The sequence below is a fragment of the Cottoperca gobio genome, chromosome 24 (genome assembly GCF_900634415.1).
Source record: "Cottoperca gobio chromosome 24, fCotGob3.1, whole genome shotgun sequence".
Classification (NCBI taxonomy): domain Eukaryota; kingdom Metazoa; phylum Chordata; class Actinopteri; order Perciformes; family Bovichtidae; genus Cottoperca; species Cottoperca gobio.
This window is the reverse complement of record NC_041378.1, coordinates 16,991,228-17,008,147: the sequence shown is the minus strand read 5'-3', so window position 1 is coordinate 17,008,147 and position 16,920 is coordinate 16,991,228. Positions and strand designations below refer to the sequence as shown.

The window sequence follows — 16,920 nt, the reverse complement described above, 5'->3', positions numbered from 1 at the left end:
TTTCAAGATTTCTCAACTTTTGTTTTAGTTTGCGGATTTGTAAATTAAGCCATGGAGCTTTCTTTTTCTGTTTTATGATCTTCTTCTTTAGAGGAGCGACAGAGTCAAGTGTTATTCGCAGTGAGGCTGCAGCGCTATCAACAAGATGATTAATTTGGGAGGGCCTAAAGTTAGCATCCTCCGTTATATTGATATTGAGTCCTGGTATTGAATTAAGTGCTGATGGAATCACTTCCTTAAATTTAGTCACAGCACTTTTAGATAGACATCTAGCGTAGGATATTTTGCCTACTGGCTTGTAGTCCAGTAACAGGACTTCAAAAGTTATTAAAAAATGGTCTGATAAAAGAGGATTATGTGGACACACTGATAAACTTTCAATTTCAACACCATATCCCAGAACAAGGTCCAGAGTGTGGTTTAAACAGTGAGTTGGTTCATGTACATTCTGACTGAACCCAATTGAATCTAATATTGAGATAAATGCATTATTAAGTCTGTCTCTATCAACATTAACATGAATATTAAAGTCACCTACAATAATTACTTTATCTATTTTAAGGACTAAACTTGATAAAAATTCTGAGAATTCAGATAGAAATTCAGAATAGGGACCAGGAGGGCTGTACACAGGAAAAAATAAAACTGGCTTTATTGTTTTCCATGTTGGGTTTGAGAGCGTAAGAACAAGGCTTTAAAAAGAGTTATAGTTTAGTTTAGGTTTAGGATTGATCAAGAGGTTTGAGTCAAATATGGCCGCAACTCCACCTCCTTAGCCAGTGCCTCGAGGAATGTGAGTATTAATATGACCAGGAGTGGATTCATTTAGACTAACCCTATTCTTCATGTCTCAGCCAGGTCTCAGTGAGACAAAATAAAGAAATCTTATTATCTGATATTAAATCATTTACCAATCCAGCTTTCGTTGATAAAGATCTGATGTTTAAGAGCCCACATTTAATTTTTTGATTTAGTTGCACTTTTGAAGCGGTAGTGTTTATTTTAATTAGGTTTTCATATGTAACTCCTCTTCTGTTAACCATAGATTTTATTAATTTCAGTGGTCGTGGGGCAGACACAAATCACTATGGGGATTTGAGTGGGTGACTGCCCGGAAAGAAGCACAGAGAAGTGTGTAAGACTGCAACTCTGTCTCCTGGTCTCAACTCCGGGTTGTCATGGATTAGGTCCACTAATAAACCTTGTAATATATTTGAATAAGAGATCTGCTCCATCCAAAGTAGGATGGATGCCGTCACTCCTAATCAGACCAGGTTTTCCCCAGAAAGTCCGCCAATTGTCTACGAAGCCTACATCATTATCTGGACACCACCATGAGTGCCAGCGACGGAATAATGACATGCGGCTAAACATGTCATCATTCAAAAGATTTGGCAGAGGACCAGAGAAAACTATGGAGCCACTGGTTGAAGAGCCTTTGGGCTCACTGTGTCTCCTCACGTCTGATACAAACCTACACAGAGCCGAAGTGAAACCACAACTTTATACCGAGTTCTGTTCCAAGAGTAAAACAACCTCATTCAGAATCCCATCAACATTTGTACTAATGCTTATAAGTGTAAATTCAGACTTGGAACATAACCTTACTCAACATCATTTTTCACTCCATAGATTTACATAAGGACAGACTTTTTTTATATCCAATATTGTTTATTCAACATTTCTGTGTTTTAGCATTGTTTAATGAACAGCAGCCTCCGACTCAGCAAGTTAAACGTCACGACTCAACAAAAGAGGTGATCCATGGATGAGTTGAGGGGTCACAGTTAGTTCAGACATGTCTGTAATAAAAGCAGGACAGAGAGGGCTGAACACTGCACAAGGTTTTAGACAGGACAGATTACAGATAAAAGCAAAGGTATCTCAAATAAGCACTCGTTACATCCGAGATATTCACAAGAGCATCTTTGAATACACAACATGCGGAACCTTGAAGGAGATTGGCTACAGCAGCCGAAGATAACACTGAGTGCTGTCAGCTAAGAGCAGGAAACTGAGGATTGAATTGGCACGGGCTCTCAAAAATGAGATAATAGAAGATTGAAGAACGTTAATTGTTCTGATGAGTCTCGATTTCCCCTCTTGTTCGCAAGTGAGGGGACAATGGAGCGAGAGATTGGCCGGAGAATCTGAGCAGGCGGGGGCGGTATTGCATTGCATTGTATTTATGTAAGGATGCCACCTGGGCGCCTCACTAGGGAGGTGTTCCAGGCACGTCCAGCTGGGAGGAGACCGCGGGGAAGACACAGGACTCGGTGGAGAGATTATATCTCCTCACTGGCCTGGGAACGCCTCGGGATCCTCCAGTCGGAGTTGGCGGATATGTTCCGGGGAAGGGAAGTTTGGGGTTCCCTACTGGAGCCGCTGCCCCGCGACCCGACTCCGGATAAGTTGTAGACGATGGATGGAGTCTCAATTTTCGCTGTGACATTATAACATGTAAATAACATGAAAGCATGGATCCATTCTTCCTCTACGGTTTTGGTGGTTTAATGGTGCGGGGGATATTTTCTTGGGACACTCTGGGCCCCTTAGTACCATTTGAGCATGGTTTAAAAGAGTGGTGTTGCTGAACATGTCCATCTCTTTACGACCAGTGTTCCCATCTTCTAATGGCTACTTCCAGCTGGATAACGTGGCATCTCACAAAGCTCAAATAATCTAAAACTTATTTTTTGAACATCATGAGTTCACTGTACTCAAATGGCCTCCACAGATAACCAGATCTCTTGCCAATAAAGACCCTTTGGGATGTGGTGGAACGGGAGATTCGCATCATGGATGTGCGGCCAACAAATGTGTAGCAACTACGTGATGCTATCATGTCATTATGGAGCAAAAATCTCTGAGGAATGTTTGTTGAATCTATGCTACGAAGAATGAAGTAAGTTCTGAAGGCAACAGAGGGTCGAACAAGCGCCGACCACAAAGTGATCGTAATTATTGTTTGATGACTGATATTGATTCATGTGTACATTGCTTTAATGTTACAGTTGTTTTACTATATACCCTGCCGGGTATTGCATGAATTTAACCCAGGAAGCAATAAAATCTCCATCCATAGTAACCATCATCATTTATTTGTTGATTCTATTTTGTGTTATTAATCAGAATCTAAAGGTAACTAAAGAAGTTAATCAGTTAGTTAGGGTATCAAATAAGTTGAGTAGAGTAAAAAGTACAATATTTGCCTCTGACATGTCATGGGGTGAAGTACAAGTACCTCAAAATTGTATCTAAGTATTACTTGAGTAAATGTATTTGGTTACTTTCCAACCACTGTCGGATTTGAAAGAAAAGCTATAATTCTTCACATTTATCACTCAGAAATTTAAGATTGACTTAATAACTTGTCAAGATGTAAAAGTGCTCTTTCAGAGAGCTCAGGAGAACTCGAGCTGGTTAAGAGCAGATCCAAGATGACTGCAGTACAGTAACACATGGGAGCAAACACCTGAGACATGTTTGTACAAAACATCGTTGAAACATAAAAACATTTTTCTATTAATATCACTTGTGCTTTAGTTTTTTTTAGATGAAAGTTTTTTACAGTAATTACTTCTTTGTGTGCACATCAGACAGTAAATTAACATTTAATTAATGACGTTATTTGCTGTAGAATATAACATTTTGATTGATTTTGATTTTTTAAAAGATGCACATTTGACAACACAATATTAAAGCAGAATTGATTAAATTAATAAAGGATCTTGTAGAATTCCAGAAGACTTTAAGAGATAATAATAATAGAAAAAAAAGCTAAGATATCTCGGTTGCAACATAAGTCCATTAAAAAATAACTTTATTTCTCGAATTAATAAAGTTAAATAGTAGCATAGGCAAATGCTCAGACATGCCCATAAACTTAATTGGAAGGATAAATCAGTTTAAATTATGGTCACTTCAATTTCTCTTTATTTTCAAAAATATACATTAAATCCCTCCAAAGAAATGTCTCATGTGACTAAATGCATCACTTTCCTTTTTTTGTCTGGTCGAATACATTGGTTGGGTAGAACTCTTCTTTAAAGTCCAAGAAAAGAAGGCCTGAAATAACCACATTTAGAGCTGAATTATTATGCCTCACAGATGTTTTATATAGATCTTATATCAATAACACATATGTTGTTTAAGTATCAAAAAGAAAAACAATTAAAGCCTCACAATGTATTTACATCTCTATTTACAAAATATTATATAAAAGTATTAAAGCATGAATTGTTTATAGCAGATGTTATAACTAACATCTAAATATATATTTATAACGTGTGATGTGGTGTCGGATTAAGATGAGAGGTATATAAATTGTGACATTATTGAATGTGATATGAATTTACATATATGTTGTGTATATGAATTTATTAATGTTTTATGTTGGTCTGACACCATCATAGGACAGTAAAGTGTGTATACTATTTTATACATCAAGATATTATGATTGTTTGCAATTTTAAGAAATTAAGCAAGTATACCCCATGATGGAAAGCACAAAATTAAATAAATATATCTATATATCTTTCAAGTTTTTGTTCAGGTCAGTACAACAATGACATGTTTGTTCACTTTTCTCCAAACTAGTTTCATCATCTGTTTTGATACAGTATTTGGAAATAGAAAATATCTTATGAATATGACTCCTCACAGATGACCGACCTGCTGGAGGGACAGGCAACATGAGCAAAGACAAATTATTTGGGAAATGACTCCTTACAGATAATGATTACACAATGGATTACACAATGACTGACCTCCAATAACACAAGGGCAACAGCTGCAAAGAAATATTCTTTGGAATATGACTCCTCACAGGTAATGATTATACAATAACCAGTGATGGACTCTTTATTAATGTCTTCTTGTCCTGTAGTGTCAATACAATTAATCAAACTATTTGAAATGTATTTTTTCAACAATTAATAATTGATTGAATATTAAGGCTCTGTATCACTTTATTCTGCACATTTCCTGCTTTTCAATAAAGAAAACTTTTGAAGTGTGTTTGTTTCAGACTCTCCACAAACTTCTATTTGATCAACACAATCAGGATAGCAGCATAAATGTGTTCACCAAATATCATGTCAGTCCAGTTAGTGTGTTCTGAGATATGTTGGTCACAGACAAACAAAAACAACTAAACAAAGACGGACAGAAGAACAGTAGGATGGACGGAAGGTGATCACATAACCTCTGCTCACTGCTGAAGGTAAAAAGAGTTTCTCTGATATAAATATATGAATATAAAAGAAAACCAGTCTCTGAAAAACAAGAGTTACCCTTGCTCTCGATATTTAGCTTTAGAGAGTACAGAGTCTGGACTGGAAATCATTACAATAAAGGTGCATTTCACACAAAGAAATCATAAAAACTAAACCTTTGTAAGAAACCACATCTCCCAATTATAAGGGCTATTTGAGTATGGCTCTGTGGCCACACGCAATGGTCATTCACACTGTTTAATTAGTACTTGAATTCATTATTTTGTATTTAAATGCATTCACTTCAATAAACCTTCATAGCATTAGTCTTTGTGGAGCAAAACAAATGTTTGAAACGTGAGATGTTTTTAAACCAATGTCTTGTTTCCACATGTCGTCACTTTTGAAACCAGTAAATGAAAAAATTTCATGCAGTAATTTTGAAATTCTTCTATGAAGAGGCTTGGAGAGGCAAACAACTTGGACGCTCAGCTTTACAACATGGTTATTGTGTTCTATGTTACTACCAGTGATGTTAATACATATATTAGCAGATATATTAACTGAGTTACTCTAAAGGAAGGTAAGACCCAAGTGATGATGATTATATTGTATAAATAAATGCATAAAAGAGCATTCACCTTCTTACACTGGTTGAAGAGCCTTTGGGCTCACTGTGTCTCCCCACGTCTGATACAAACCTGCACAGAGCCGAAGTGAATATATAACTTTATATCAACCTCATTCAGAATCCCATCAACATTTGAAAGTCAAAATTCAGACTTGGAACATAACCTTACTCAATATCATGTTTCTCTCCATAGATTTAGAAGGAGTCTTTTTTTAATTTCCAATATTGTTTATTCAAGATTTCTGTATTTTAGCGTTTAATGAACAGCAGCCTTATGCCATCACAAGTGAAACGTCACGACTCAACAAAAGAGAACATGGACGAGTTGAGGGGTCACGGTTAGTTCAGATATGTCTGTAATAACAGAAGGACAGAGATGATAGTTTACCAGTGTCCCCACTGAGTGAGCATCATTTATTAGACAGCGACTAACACAGGACCTCAGCTGGCAAGATAGAAGCAACCTTAGATCAGATCATCCAACTACTGGCTTTCTTCCTCTTCTTTCATATACAAACCACATCTTTACATGCAAATAAGTGAACAGCCATTGGGTGACCCACGTCCCCCGCTGCAGCTAACTGGTACAGTAAGGTAGGACTGGTTCAACCTGAAGACATGGTTTAAATATCAAGATATGTTTTATTAAGATTATCTAGCTGCACACCCATAAACAGACATGAGGCGTTGACCAAGAGGCGTGTGTGCTTGTTGTGGCAGTGTTTCAAAGGTGATCTAGATGTTACACATATTATTTTCTTTGGAATATGACGTATTGATTGCACAATGAGCCATAGCATTGCTGTTCTCTATATAAAGGCAGTTGATTTGTGGTAAGTACAACAGAGTTCAGAAGACCAGCTGACTTCTTACTGCCTATCATTCACTTCCACAAACACGTAAGTCTATTTCTATTATTTTCTTGGTGTGGACCATTTATGTTTGTATTTTGGAAGATTTTTAATCGATAATATTCAGAATTAGGTGCAATATGCATTCATATTTAAAATATAACTTATTTTACAAGTCATTATGGTTATCCTTACTTGACAACTGTTGTTATAATGTCATGATTATCACCTGAAAAAGCTCAGTCATGCAGCTAACTTGTCCTATTCTGTTTACTCATGATCTGTCTTTCTATAATGCAGTTACCCACAATGCCCACCTACATCACAGACCTTGATGTGTCCCTTAATGAAGCTGAGGAGCAAAACCTCCAATCACAAGGTTTTAAGAAAATCAATGTAAACCTGAACGAAGGGGCAGAAGAAGATGCCATCTATCTTTGGTACAAATCTGGGTCAGAACCAATCTCCAGGGTTCAGGTTACATTTAACGAAGAGATGGCTGTTGGTTTGAATGATGCAGGGTACACAAAGATCACTAAAGATCTCAATACAGGAACAGGAGGTGATCCCATCTACCTTTGGTACTTCAGAGGGTCCGGAGAGTATGATACTCCCATAATTGACATTAGTGTCACTGCAGATGCAAGCAAGGAAGCTTCGAAATTCCAATTTGGTTGGGAGAGACTGGCCTATGATCTGAACCACGGGGCTTATGAGAACCGGATCAACATCTGGCTGAAGAGAGAGGAACAAACCTACATCTGTGATATCACTGCCACTGATTCCTTCGGATCAGACTCCGACCACTTTAAGACAGGTTACATCCGTATGGATGAAAATACCAACAGGGGTGCAGGAGGATCCTATGTCTACATCTGGTACCGTCAGACTACCGACTCCATGAAGGCAGTCAAGGATCTGAATGTCTCCACCAATGATAGCGAGTATCAGTCCCTTCAGCAGCAAAAGTACCAGGTAGTGAATGTTAACATGAACGAGGGGACCGGAGGGAACCAGGTGTACATGTGGTACAAGAAAGAGGCAACCAAGAATCCCATTAAGGCTATCGCTCTGATTTACAACCCAGCTTTGGTCCCAGAGTATGAGAAGGCCGGTCTCACTGTTATTACAAGAAATCTCAACACAGGCACTGTTGGTCTCACTCAGTACCTGTGTTACCATCAGGGCTGAGAATTCTCAACACTCAAAGAAGTGGAAAGCAAAGTCCAACAGCGTTGTTAAATCATGATGTCATGAACTCTTTGACCTTTCTTTTCTCTTTTTCTAAATAACAAAATATGATCAATTATTACAGTAATACTACTGGTAATATTATAAATTAGAACTGCTACATGGGTTCTAATAATGAACTTGCTATCAATGAAATCAATCAAAATAGTTCAAATGACGATGTTAATGAATTAATATTAAGTCTCTGTATCACTTTATTGTGCATGTTTCCTGCTTTTCAATAAAGACAACTTTGCATGTGAAGTGTGTTTGCTTCAGACTCTCTGCAATAGAAAGGTAATCATTTTATTCCCATCACTGTCATCATGCTGACAAGTCAGGGTCCATATTGTTCAAACTGCTAAAAGTTACATTCTGGACTTACAGTTGTGCAAGAAGATATTTCATTTTAGTAAAATTAGTAATACCATGTTGAACAACTACTCTGATACAAGTAAAAGTGCTTTTTGTGCATGAAGGTATACTATGCAGCATGTTCCTAAGAATTGCAAAGTATTCAAAATAATAAATAATAAAGTCAACATATTTCAACTATTAAAGCAACAAACCTGCAGTAGGTGAGGCCCCTGAAGTCTCTGACAATGTTCCTTCAGCACCAGTCATGACAGCTCCAGACAGAGGTTGCCCCAAAGTAATTCAATAACCCCTGAAAAATGATACGTTAAATTAATATTCTTAAATATAGGCTGGAACAAAGATATGGTATATGTATCTTCCAGCCCTAGCTGTTAACCACACAACAATTGTCCAAGCTGTGCAAAGTGTCCATATATGTCCAGATATGATAAATATTGATAAACATAATTAATAAACATCACTAGAAAGTGAATGGTTAGCCTGATACTATTTAGGTCAATATGGACGTTTAATATTTTATGTATTAAAACAATAAATTAAAACACAGACCATAAACTAAACCTGAAACATAAATACATTAACACGTTACAGGTAGCTAGTTTTAAATGATAAATGTTGCTTAGCTAGAAATCAAGATAATGAAAAAGTTTCAGCTAAAAATATAATACATTCATTACTTTACCAGCTCAAAAACGTTTCAGAATCAGCATCTAAATGTTATAATGAATTCATCATGTTTAGCAAGCTTTCCAAGTTAAAGTGAACTGTGTCTATGTTCAGTCTAATTTGTTCAAAAACAGGACTTTGTTTGTTGAATGTGATTGACTGAATCTGACAGTTTTTCTTCCAACAATCACAAACCTTTAATCTGTCTTTTCTCCATCTCCAATTTCAACCTTTCCTCTGAAGTGTTACGCGACGTCCGTATCTGATGTTCGGGATCACAGCTGGACCAGCTGTCAGTCGGCTGTAACAGCTGTAGAGACTTTTGATGGAGTTTGTGTCTGCAGACATGTGGACTGTGCCAATACTAATGAAGGCACACAGTTATCACTGCCAGAGCAGCAGCAGCAGCAGCAGCAGCCTGTCACCTGTCTAACAAACACCTGCAGTCTGTGTACTGTGTCCTGCTTAGAGGCACAGGAACCATCTCTACAGGCAGAATGCATTTGATTTATTTATTCAATATTTGCATTTGTATTAATTGATATTTGGATTGTTAATTCATTATTAAAAACCCAGAATATGAATGTGGTGTCTTAAGAACACTGGAAATGATATATTTGTTAAAAATGTTGAGGGAAATGACATAACTCATACTGTACACTATGAATAATATGCTTCTGTGACGGAGTAGAAATAATGTGTCACGATGGGGAAAAGGTGAGGACTCAAATGCAAGATGGCAGACGAGGAGATTTACAAAAGAGGGCTTCATTCCAAAAAGGTTACAAAGTACAAAAGGTAAAACGTACAAACAAAAGACAAACCAGGATGACACGGGGAGCACGCAGAAGCACGAGGAGACATCTGTAAGGGTGACACTTAAATGACGATCTGACAAGGAACACTGGGAAAGACAGGGATATATACACAGACACTAAACGAGGGGAACGAAACACAGCTGGGGAGAGATGCTAAAACACAAGGGCAAGGTGAACGGACACAGGAGGAACGAATCAACAATCAGAGGGAAAACACAGACAGGAAGTATAACTAGACATGACATAAGGGGGAGTGAACACTAAAAATGTAATGTAAAAAGTGTTTTTTGCTGACAAACTCCTCTACACTCGCTGAATTAAATTGTATCCATAGTAAAAGTTTATGGGAGAAATAACAGATCATGAAAAGAAATCTTTTTAATAAATTAAGGAAGTTGTTTCTAGATGGTAAATCAGAACTTAAATAACAAAAGTTGGGAGTGATACACTTGAGTTTATTCAGTTATCTGTGTTAACTCCGGAAGGAAACTCCAGTGGTGTTGAAATGTCTTATCAGCTGCAATTACTAATTGAAATCCAATAAGTGGGCGTGTCGGCTGGTTATAGATTTCCGTAAACGCTGCACTCGTGTATCCTCGCTCATCACGCCTTAGAGATCCTTCCTCACTCCTCCGAGCAGAAACAAGATCTTTGAGAAGGTCTTCAAGTTGGCGCACCAGAATGACTTCTGGTTCAAGTGATGATCCAGCAGCGAGCCACCCTTCCACTTTCCCAAGCCTCTCCCCCTACCCACCTCAGACTTTGTTCCTATCATCTCACATCCTGCTATTTACATCTGTCCATCAATCACCTCATCCCCCTCACCTGAGCTTTCCTGTCCATCTCCCCACGTGTGTCAGGGCAGACAGACGAGGACCCAGGAGCGCAATTTCGAGATCAAGGATTCACACACACACACACACACACACGGCGGAAGGCAAGTCGGGTTTACCGGGGCTGGAGATCAGAGTAGTAGTAACAGGTCCAGGATCACAGATCAGGAGTCAGAGTTGAAAGCAGGCAGGCAGGCAGGCAGGCAGGCAGGCAGGCAGGCAGGCAGGCAGGCAGGCAGGCAGGCAGGCAGGCAGGCGTTAACCAATCAGATTTCGAGTTGGGGACACCGGGGCCAGCTAGCAGGCGTCAGCACGTTCACGTCTTTTGATTGGATAACAAATAATCCAATAATATCATATAAAGAAGAGTTTTACTTTTTATTTTGCACTGATTATTTATATGTGTTTACATTTTTCTAATATTACTTGCATATTTTTTTGGTAACTGAGTTGTTTTCTTGAGTAGTATTGCTGCTTTTACTTAAAGGTCCCCCTACCCTCAAAAATATGATTATAAGTTCCTCCTGATAGATGTTTGAGCAGCAAGGCTGTTTTATTTAAACTGCTGAAGGTGAAAAGTTTCTCTGTGCTAAGTTCAAATCAGATTTTTATCCTGGTCCAATTTGCAATTTATACAAGTGTGATGTAGAAATGTGAAGCTGCCAGTGCACATACACTGAGAATGGGCGTGCAGTGAAGTAGAGTGTCTTGCAAGGAAAGTTGAAAAATTAATAAAACTTTTATATTAATAGACACACATTATTGATCCATGCAGTTTGTCTGGTGGGTATCTTCAAGTAAATTCAGATATTTCTTAACAACGGTCATGCCAATGGAGCTCATTTGAATGTAAGAGTGCAGGCAGATCATAAGTTAGACCGATAGATCCAAAGGGAGGGAGAGGGGGAGAGATTGGAGGAGGCTGAGGGGACGGACATCACATGAATATCTGCACAGCCACAATGGCGGACAGGAGGCGTGCAGGGGGAGAGGCGTGGGGCTGCTCTCTGTTACGCAAAGGGAAACCACTGCAATCTCTCCCCCTCTCTCTCTCACAAGGCAGAAATACCACCCCACCCTTCCCTCTTATCACACTGTGCTTAACATAGAAACTACCCCACTGATATTTTCTGTCAGCACTCTCGGTTTTCACTGCGCACACAGAGCTAGCTTTCTGAGACAAAGGCTCACAATGATTCCCCAAGAGGAGAAAGAGTCAACACAGAGACAATCGCTGCCAGCTCTTTTTAAACTTGACATCCCATTAACAGATCTGAGATGTCCGCTACCTCACAATAACCCTCTTGTGATCCTGTCTCTGCATCTACTGTCATGTTCTGTAAATATTTGTCAGGGATGAGGAGCAGAGGAAACACTGCCCCCTTGTGGCAGAAACAGGTTTGGTTCAAGTGATTTGTAATCGATAATATTCAGAATTAGGTGCAGTATGCATTCACATTTAAAATATAACTTATTTTACAAGTCATTATGGTTATCCTTACTTGACAACTGTGGTTATAATGTGTCATGATTATCACTTGAAAAAGCTCAGTCATGCAGCTAACTTGTCCTATTCTGTTTACTCATGATCTGTCTTTCTATAATGCAGTTACCCACAATGTCCACCTACATCACAGACCTTGATGTGTCCCTTAATGCAGCTGAGGAGCAAAATCTCCAATCACAAGGTTTCAAGAAAATTCATGTTAACCTGAACGAAGGGGCAGAAGAAGATGCCATCTATCTTTGGTACAAACGTGGATCAGTACCAATCACCAGGGTTCAGGTTACATTTAACGAAGAGATGGCTGTTGGTTTGAAAGATGCAGGGTACAAAAAGATCACTAAAGATCTCAATACAGGAACAGGAGGTGATCCCATCTACCTTTGGTACTTCAGAGGGTCCAGAGAGTAAAATGATTATGAGAGACTGGCCTATGTTCTGAACTGAGGGGCTTATGGGAACCGGATCAACATCTGGCTGAAGAGAGAGGAACACACCCACATCTGTGATGTCACTGCCACTGATTCCTTCGGAATAGACTCCGACTACTTTAAAAAAGGTTACATCCGTATGGATGAAAATACCGGATCCGATGTCTACATCTGGTACCGTCAGACCACCGACTCCACGAAGGCAGTCAAGGATCTGAATGTCTCCACTAATGATAGTGAGTATGAGACCCTTCAGCAGCAAAATGACCAGATAGTGAATGTTGACCTGAACGAGGGGACCGGAGGGAACAAGAAAGATAGAGCCAACAATCCCATTAAGTTCATCACCATGATTCTCAACCCAGCTTTGGTCCCAGAGTATGAGAAGGCCGGTCTCACTGTTATTACAAGAAATCTCAACACAGGCACTGTTGGTCCCACTGAGTACCTGTGTTTCTATCAGAAGTGAGAATTCTCAACACTCACAGAAGTGGAAAGCAAAGTTCAACAATATTGTTAAATCATGATGGTGATGGACCCTTTAACCTTTTTTTCTTTCACTATATAAAACAATGTGATTAATTATATTACAGTATTACTACTGGTAATATCAGAAAGTATAACTGCTAGATGGGTTATAATAATGAACTTGCGATCAATGGAATCATTCAAATTATTTCAAATGGGTGTTTTTCAACAACAACGTTAATGAATATTAAGTCTCTGTATCACTTTATTGTGCATGTTTCCTGCTTTTCAATAAAGACAACTTTGCATGTGAAGTGTGTTTGCTTCAGACTCTCTGCAATAGAAATTCACTTTGAGTATTTTCATGAGTTTTCATCATTTTATTTCCATCACTGTTATCATGCTGACAAATCAGAGGCCACATTCTTCAAACTTATTATTTTTTAAATATAAACATTACATAGATATGGTATATTTATCTTCCAGCCCTAGCTATTAACCACACAACAATTTATCAAGATATGCAAATTGTCCAAATATGTCCAGATATGATAAATATTGATAAACATAATTGATAAACATCACTAGAAAGTCAATGGTTAGCCTGATACTATTTTGGGCAATATGGACATTTAATATTTGTATTATTTTATGTATTAAAACAATAAATTAAAATACAAATGTATTGTTGAAAGAAAACCTTGATGAAAAAGATTAAAGCATATTAATCGCGCTCTTAGATGTCCCTTGACTCTTTACGTCAACCGACGTGACGCGACCACAGCAGCCTCGTCAACATGATGAAGCGGATTAGTAAACCTTACTTGGCCCAGTGAATGGAAAGTTTACATTAATAAACAATCCGAACTCTCTCTTTAAAGCAGTGGCGGGCCGTGCATTTCACACCTAGGCCTTCAGTGATGTCCTACACAGTCCTACCTGAATTATTCCACCTCTTAATACCATCATTATGACGCCATGGCTCTAGAAACTATACATTTAGACAGAAACGCAGTATAACCGGGCGTTGCATCACCTAACAGCAGAGTTATATTAATATTTACGAAACATTTAGTTGTAAATAGCAGGCATTCCCAGCAGTACAATGTGCAGTGCCTCTCGGAGGCTGTGAGCCGGGGGTACCGCTCGTAGTTAGTGATTTGAAAGTGGCGGACAAACCCTTTCCCCAGCTGTGATAGGCTCGCTAGCGTCGGGGTTGGCCGTTCTCTTCTCACGATGTCTATCTTTTCTTGAAAAGTTTGTCTTGAAAATGGCGTTGTAATTATATCTGCGACCAAATCGATCTCTTCTCCTCCTTCAGCCGTTGTGTAGAAATCTACACAAACTAGCTTGTTCAAAGTTTGCTAGCTCTGCATAGCTCTGCCTCTCAATAGTGCGTATCCAATCAAAAGACGTGGACGTGCTGACGCCTGCTAGCTGGCCCCGGTGTCCCCAACTCGAAATCTGATTGGTTAACGCCAGTTTTGTCTCCGTTCCACTTTAAGCGACAGGCGCCCGCACTGTTGATTCTGAAGGCCTAAGGGCAGGTTTCTTGGACCCTGGCAACACATTATGGCTGAAATATGATTGGATAAAAGCTCTAACATAAAGGCCAGCCCTCCAAATCTCCATCTGAGGCTGGAAGCAACGCAACCAAGAGGAAATCTATGAAATGAAGAGAATAGACTATGGGGAATAATTTAATATATATTTATGGAAAAAATATATAAAAATTAAATGTATATTCTGATGATGTTTAGGCCAGCAGAGAAGGCCTTGCTGGCCCTGACGGCCCACCACTGCTTTAAAGACTTTAAAGGTTTTGCTTCCTTTAATTGAACTCTACTACCAAGGGACTCAAATGATTTGCTTTGGACAACAAATGACCAAGGTAGACATTATAAAAAGAGGTTGGTTGATGAACACTGTAGCTACCGTGGTGAGGAGCTTCCTGCCCAGGCTGAATTTGACCAAGAACCAGAAGAATAGGCCGCCACAGAAAAGCTTAACTACTGAGAAGACGCCACTGATCCCAACGTAGGCACTGTACTGGACCTGTGGACGAAGGGAAGAGAGGGCATGAAAGGCACAATGTAAATATTAAAAAGGGAAATTAAAGGTGACAGAGAAGGAAACAATAGAACGTTGAGATAGAAGGGGGAGGATGGGAGGGACACGGAAGAAGGATAAGAGATGAAAATTAAGTGATAAAGGGAAAGGGAGGTGAGTGGTAGAAGTGGAAGAGAGGAGAAGGGGTGGGGAGGATGTAGATGCAAAGGTAGAGGATAAAGGACGAGTAAGGGGGGAGAAGATATGCAATGAGGGAGGAAATAGGAGGGGGACACAGAGTAAAAAAAGAGAAACAATTGCAGGGAGAAAAAGAGATACAAAGTATTTTGTATCAATATCTATAATAATGATTTTGTAACCTCATAATGATGTAAGACAATCAAATGTATGTGTTTCTGGGCTAAAGGTCATCTATAGAATATATCCTAGAGGGAGGATGGGGTATTGCATGTTCCTAAGGGAGGGGGGGAGTACAAGAGAGCAGACACCTGTTAGGAAAAGTACTGAGATGGGCTATTTAGCCCCCCGCCGGTGTAATAAACACGTGTAAGGCTCATGAACAAGCTGATGACATCCCAAACCAACATAATGTCCTTTACCAGATTCCGAGAAATGTTCAGGAATGTGAACCTCTATGATTTAGTTTACACCACATATAAGCTCATACACAAGCGTTTGGAACGCAGTGCTTTTCTCCGGAGAACGTATTCAAGAGTTTGCTTTATACTTATGTGTAAAATAAACTCCATTCGTATCAAAACTTTAAAGACCTCTCCAGTGACTTATTGTTTTGTTAGTTTATTACGCTAATATTAAATAAGACAAGAAATACAAATGTTTTAAGAAAGTGATCGTAGGAGGAGATCTTGGTTATCCCCTCTGGCCCAGAGGACATATTTCTTCCAAGACAGGAGATCTCAAAGGTAGTAATGACCAGTGGGGAAGACAATGATGAATCACTATAGATGACTCATCATATTTCCACTGAGCTGGTTGATGGCGGTCTAAACAACATGAGAGTTTCATTAAGGCCTGTGTCTCTGGCTTTGATCAAACAGTGACAGCTGAAGTAATGGCCGACCTAGTTACAGCTACAACAGAGAAACAAAGGTTTTGCTTTCCACGGCAGTCAGAATAAGAAGGAGTGTGTTCTTAATACTACATGTTAAATCTCTGTGTCATTTAATGCAGCATACTAAACTGTGTTCCTGAGGGACACGCATAGTACTGAGATATAACCTGATGTTACTCAATGCATACTGCCTACAACAGAGCATGCTAGATTGATTGCGTGGATATTTTACATTTAATTATTTGGCAGATGCTTTTGTCCAAAGTGACATACAAATGAGGGATCCAAGCCACAAGATCAAGGAGTTGAGTCTAGTCTGATCATACTGTACCTCGTGAGCTGCTAATGAGGAGCGGGATGTAACTTTCTTTAACTCATTGCAGAATTAATTTGTGGAATTGTCTTGGCCAGGTCTCCCTTGCAAAAGGGAGTTTCTAACCTCTAGGATTTACCAACATCCCAACGAACACATCACTGTTACTCTGGAGTTTACTAGCATTACATGTCAAACATTTGTTCACATAAAAATATTGTCATTTAGCCCTGAGTACAGACACAACTTGGAACACATTTTGTAATTGGCCATACAGTGTAAGCTGAAGAAGCCAACTGGATGAGAGGCAAAACCTGAAGAATCTAAAGGGGTCCACACCTTACAATCACCATTTACCTGTCAATCTTTGTAAGGCTCGCAATGCATTTAATTTGAAAGGTACATTTTTTACTAATCAGAATTGATGTCTTTCCTACAG

General features: G+C 39.0%; 1 long non-coding RNA gene across 1 annotated transcript; it reads right to left on the bottom strand.

Annotated features, from left to right (window-relative positions):
* Positions 1-1,670: 1,670 nt before the first annotated feature.
* Positions 1,671-10,731, bottom strand: LOC115003726 (uncharacterized). Its single transcript, XR_003831697.1, has 4 exons — positions 9,782-10,731; positions 9,168-9,336; positions 8,498-8,595; positions 1,671-1,802 (listed from the first exon to the last, which is right to left on the bottom strand). It is a non-coding gene; the product is annotated as an uncharacterized LOC115003726 (long non-coding RNA).
* Between the last annotated feature and the right edge of the window lie 6,189 nt (positions 10,732-16,920).